General features: G+C 63.1%; 1 pseudogene; it reads right to left on the bottom strand.

The window, feature by feature from the left end:
- Positions 1-204: 204 nt before the first annotated feature.
- The window catches only part of LOC119114065 (ubiquitin carboxyl-terminal hydrolase 7-like), a 19,946-nt pseudogene continuing 14,220 nt past the window's right edge, over positions 205-5,930 (bottom strand).

The raw sequence follows: 5,930 nt of genomic DNA, 5'->3' as shown, positions 1-5,930 counted from the left end.
GCTGGTCTTCGCGCGTGACCGGCGGGCGCGGTCGGCGGCTGCGGCGGCGGCTGTCGTCACACGGCCCGTCGCCGAGGCGTTGTGCCGCTCGGAGACCGCTCAGGCCACTCCGACTACACGCCTGGCGCTGCCGCCGTCTGGACGTCCGCCCTGCGGCTGCGGCAGCCTTACCGCCGCTGACAGCCTCGCCGCCGCCGCCGACCGCTACAACAGGCCCTCCTGGCGCATGGCCTGCTCGAGCCAGTCCTGATCCCCGCCGCCGCCGCCGCCGCCGTCGCCGGTGTCCGTGACCTCGTCCAGGTCAGCCGTGTTCCGCGGCCCGCCGGTCAGGCTGGCCGTCTCGGCCGGGTCATCCCAGGGCAGTCTGGAGTAGGCCAGGTCGGGCGCGTCGCCAGACGTTCTGCCGAGACACGGCGGATGGATGTCAGCGTTCGCACAGGGCGGGGACGGCGACACGGCCTCCGGGACCGCCGCCGGACGGCGACACGGCCTCCGGGACCGCCGCCGGACGGCGACACGGCCTCCGGGACCGCCGCCGGACGGCGACACGGCCTCCGGGACCGCCGCCGGACGGCGACACGGCCTCCGGGACCGCCGCCGGACGGCGACACGGCCTCCGGGACCGCCGCCGGCCGGCGACACGGCCTCCGGGACCGCCGCCGGCCGGCGACACGGCCTCCGGGACCGCCGCCGGCCGGCGACACGGCTGGTGGGACCGCCGCCGGCCGGCGACACGGCTGGTGGGACCGCCGCCGGACGGCGACACGGCCGGTGGGACCGCCGCCCGGCGACACGGCCGGTGGGACCGCCGCCGGACGGCGACACGGCTGGTGGGACCGCCGCCGGACGGCGACACGGCCGGTGGGACCGCCGCCGGACGGCGACACGGCCTCCGGGACCGCCGCCGGCCGGCGACACGGCCTCCGGGACCGCCGCCCGCCGGCGACACGGCTGGTGGGACCGCCGCCGGACGGCGACACGGCCGGTGGGACCGCCGCCCGGCGACACGGCCACCGCCGCCCGGCGACACGGCCGGTGGGACCGCCGCCGGACGGCGACACGGCCGGTGGGACCGCCGGCTGCCAGCGGGACCGTTGGCGGCCGGCGGGAACAGACCCCACTGCCACCTACCGGGAGCTTAGAAAGCCGAACATCCCGGAAGTGAGAACTTTTCCTGCTTGGACCAAGAGAGTAGGGGGCATACGACACCGGCAGCGACTGAGAGAGTCTGTCACAACGCGTGGTCCGGGGCGCCTATGCGAATACAGGCTAGACTTCATCATTACCCGAGGCATAACACTCTGAAGCGGGGAATTCAGTCGTCAGTTGAATGAATCATAGCATATACATTTCTAACATGCGATCAGATGCAGCAGAGCAACACGTTACTCACACAACCCATGACGACCAATATTTATGGGATGAACGCCCACTCATGACGAACGACAAGGTGACGATTCTACAGTCCCATACAGGCACGCCATTTACCAACGGCGTCAGCATACGAGCTCGTGCGTCACATGTGCGTAATACATGCGAGTGATCATAACACCAGCTAGTAAGAACATTAGGTTAGTAATGCGTGCGAGTCGTGCGCGATAGCAAGCAGTGGTTAGCCTGAACGTGCCTGGGAGCGGGGAGGAGGATGCTGTTCGCTAAAGGACGTCACTAACAGCGCAGTGCACGACACACTACGATTCCTCGACGCCACAGTGCAGCGGCTCGAAGCCGGTCGTCCGGCGGCGACCAAGCATGGGCGATGAGCTCAGTCAGCGCACCACAACCGCTTCTAGTTCCGTCGATCGACGCAATCAGCCGACGTGAGCGAGTGGACGACCCCTCGACCAGCGCCGCGGCGGACCGGTCCTCCGTCACGAGCCGCAATGAACCGGTCCTCCGTCACGGGCCGCGGTGGACCGGTCCTCCGTCACGGTCCGCGGTGGACCGGTCCTCCGTCACGGGCCGCGGTGGACCGGTCCTCCCGTCACGAGCCGCAATGAACCGGTCCTCCGTCACGGGCCGCGGTGGACCGGTCCCTCCGTCGCGGTCCGCGGTGGACCGGTCCTCCGTCACGAGCCGCGGTGGACCGGTCCTCCGTCACGGGCCGCGGTGGACCGGTCCTGCGTCACGGGCCGCGGTGGACCGGTCCAGCGTCACGGGCCGCCGCCGAGTCCGGCGCGGCCAGACGGCGGCTCCGCTGGCAGCCGGGGCGGCTGTTGTCTACGGGAGCCGCTGCCAGCCGTCATTAGCCGGTATGTGCGGGGGCGGACTTTGACGAGGCCGCCGCCGGGAGTGTGGGAGGAGGGGGGGGGGGGGGGAGGCAGGCGCGGCGGCAGAGCCCAGCTCACAGCCGAACCCGTCCGCTGTGGGCGCGGCAGCAGAGCCCGGACCGCGCCCACCAACAGGTGTCTCATCCAACACCACCGCGGCGGGCGCGAAACCCCGCAGCCAAACACCAACAGGTGTCCCAGTCACTGCACTGCCGCGACACAAGCGACATCACAACATCAAACAGGTGCTCCGCTCAGTCCAATGCCAGTCACACCGGCACTTCCGGCGGAGTTCAAGACGGGTCCAAGACGGCCTGTTGCGGTGGTTCCTGGGGCTGTCTCCCTCCGCATGCCGCTGTGAGGCTTCAAGTGGTCCAGAACCGGTGGCGTGCTGCGTTGAATTTCGCATGAGAAATCACTTATACATAAGGCTGGAGCAAGAGCCTATGACAAATTTGCAGCTTGGTTGACGATAAGTCAATGGGGTGGTTCATGACGTATGACTGCATGCCTGCGTAAATAAGTTCCGCCGGCTGGTGTGCCAGGTCCTCTTCTTGCTCTTGGCTTGGCTTGCTCGGTATAAGCTAATCAGCAGCTCTCCCTTTCACCAGCTGTCTCACCTCCGTGGCGTATTTCTCTACACAGAGTAGCCCGCACGCGAGGGGCTCCATCACCAGTAAAAGTGGGGGTTGGGAGGGGGGGGGGGCATCGAGATATGTCGAGCTATTCCTTTTTATCGCTTTAACATTACATTTCGTAACAGGCGTTGGTTTCCGATACCCTCCTAAGACGGGATTCGTGCATGTACGAAAGCACAGCCTCATCGTCCACTCCGCGGAGTCCCCCTCCGCCCAGAACGGCACGCCAGCCGCCCGCCGACCGTCGGCGCATGGGCCCTGACATCCTGCAGCAGGGTCAATGCTATCCCTGACTCCTGCACTTCCGTTCCTCCGTGTTTTCTGTTTTCTTTGGCGTCCCCTCCCTGCTGGATTCGGGCCGACGGGCGGATCAAAAACAACAGTCTAATCACGTCTCGGTCCATTACGGCGCCCGTGCCTTTCTGGCCCAGTGAGTAGCGCGTGGAGGTGAACGGACGGACACAGCGAACTCACGTCATTACGGCAAATACCTGGGCGTTCCACAACCGGCACTGCTACGCAAATGAATGGGTGGGCTTGACCTTGTGCTGCAGATATGAATGGATGCGTGTTCGCGGCAATGCGCTGATTACAGGGTGGATGACAGTGTCGTCGATGTTTCATTGGAGGTAATCTCGGGACCGCGTCAGAGATCTCCGACCTCTGATGATCCTGGGACCTCTGGCGATCTCTGACCGTGCTTCCCAGCTGACCAGTCCTCCATGTCAAGATGCCATCCCCCCTTCCGCACCACCAATCTCGCGAAATCTTTGGCATCGGCCATGTAACGTCTTGTCATCCCGCATCACCACACCGCGGGACCGCGGCGGGCTGATCCGCCACCTGATCCTGATCCTGATCCTGATCCGCCTCGCTCGTCACGGCCAGGCTGAGCCGTCAAACCTCGCCGCCGCCGTCGATCTCCGCCGCCTCAGCCCCCCCCCCCCCCTTCCTCCCCTCCACTCCAAGCCCGCCGCTCCCGCCGCGCCCCGTCAGCCCCCCCCCCCATTCCTCCCATCCACTCCAAGCCCGCCGCTCCGCCGCGCCCCGTTCGTCAGCGATGACCTTGATCCGCGCGCGCCAGCGAGAGCGAGAGCGCCCCGCCCACTCCGCGCCGCCCGCCGACGCCGACGCCGACGCCGGCGGCGCCTCAGCTCGGATCGATGCGGCGAGGCCGGGCCGCCGCCGCCTGGTCGGTCGCCCTAGAGCCGCGACCTTTGCAGGACGCCACGGAGGGCCTGCCAGCCGCAAACAGCTGTTTGCATGTTTCATGGCACGACATGAACACGCCAGCCGTGGCGACAGCGGCTGATGGAGGCGACTTGGCCGGCCGTGCGGCCAGATTGGTGTCATTTATTGTTGGGATCAGCAGTGGTGAGACGGTCCAGAGCCTCTCCCACAAAGGCTTGAAGTGCCATCAGGCGTCTTAATTATTCGGAAATTCTGGTTCATATTCATGCTTTGAGCTGTTTGGTCAGCCTGCTAAAATAGTGACAGAAACAGCTAAAGAACATTTCATACCTACAGAAGTGCTTCTTCTAACTTCTTCTAACGCTTCTCTTCACTTTGGATGGTCTTGCATAATTTCGTAGAACACTAAAAGTATCCTAAAGCCTTTCTAGCAGCAGGCACTGGTGAAACGGCTGACATGAGCACCTGCCAAGAACAGTACTCTCGCCTGTACAGTTACAAAAAGAAGCCAAAAAACCGACATCACAGAACACGACAGAGCGCCTAACAGCGCTACCAGTCCCTGAAAATTTTCCCTTGTCAGTTCCTTCCAGGAATTCAATTTCCTAATCGGTGATAGCGCCGCTCGACCGATCATCAGACGGGCACGAGGCGTCACGTGACAAGCGCGGCAGTCACGTGACGGGGGCGGCAGTCACGCCAGGCCGCCGGGGAGCCGCCGGTCCCGCACCGGCCCATGTCGCTAGACCGCTGACTTGCTGACCCCGTTGACCCCACTGACCTGCTGACCCCTTGCCCTCTGCAGCCCGGCGGCAGGTCGGCTCAGACAGAGGGCGTTAGCAGGCTTCGCCGCCGGTTAGTCTCCCGACACGGTCCCCCCGGCCTAGTGTCAGAAACGGGATGCGCTACATGTGCAGTCGTGTTTTTTTTTTTTAAACAGTCCGGCCGGTACCAGCACGGTTCAACGCACTTATATTTTAATCCACGAGCTCAAGAGCTAGCCTGACAGCCAAGTCAGCGATCAACCAAGAGGGATGCCATCTACATTCTCAGATTTCTTGGGCATCAGGTCACTGACGGATTTTTGGCCGTGACGCTTAATGATTTCTTTTCTGGAAGATTTCGCCCCAGTCCATTAATTGGATGGATTTCTGGGATCGGTGCCAACGCTAAGCAGTGCTGTTACTTGAGCTCCGACTACCACCATCCAGCCGTAAAATTCCAGGCCAACGGCAGAATATGGCAACAAAAGCTTAATGGACCGTAAAGCTGGGCACGATCCACCCCATTCCTGACGTCACCTGGCCTTTGGGGCGAGCGCTTAGAAACGACTCGCCCCCCCCCCCCTTCCTATCCCCATGGATGGCTCAATTCAAGGTCAGGCGACCTCACCAGCTGAGAGAGCACGTCGCAATCGCGGCTGGCGACCCAAGACCACGTGTCATAGCGAGCGTCTCCCTGTTTGTGCGCCATTAGCGTGGAGATTCCCGCAGAGTGGGGAGCGCCGCAGCTGCATTGTGATGCATTGACTGTAAAAAGACTCGCCAATATTGAATAGGCTAATCTGAACATCAAATCACAGTGAAACGGGAAGACGAGTTAAGAGTGACATCTGGCATACGCACCAATAAGTCCAAACCAAATCACGTTAGCCTCGACACAGACAAGCAGCCAGTTTGCCTTAAAAATCTGAAAAGTTAACTGCATGTTCAAAAACCAGCTCCGTTTCCTAATCCGCCGCGCCACCTAGTAGCCTGAACGGTCAGAGCCTTACGCCCAGTTATGGCGCAGGTTTGGACGTAAACCGCCCAGTCCAACCAGTCGCCACCAG

Source organism: Pollicipes pollicipes, unplaced genomic scaffold (assembly GCF_011947565.3).
Source record: "Pollicipes pollicipes isolate AB1234 unplaced genomic scaffold, Ppol_2.1 Scaffold_7262;HRSCAF=8765_pilon_pilon_pilon, whole genome shotgun sequence".
Classification (NCBI taxonomy): domain Eukaryota; kingdom Metazoa; phylum Arthropoda; class Thecostraca; order Pollicipedomorpha; family Pollicipedidae; genus Pollicipes; species Pollicipes pollicipes.
This window is presented reverse-complemented; position numbering and strand designations above follow the sequence as displayed.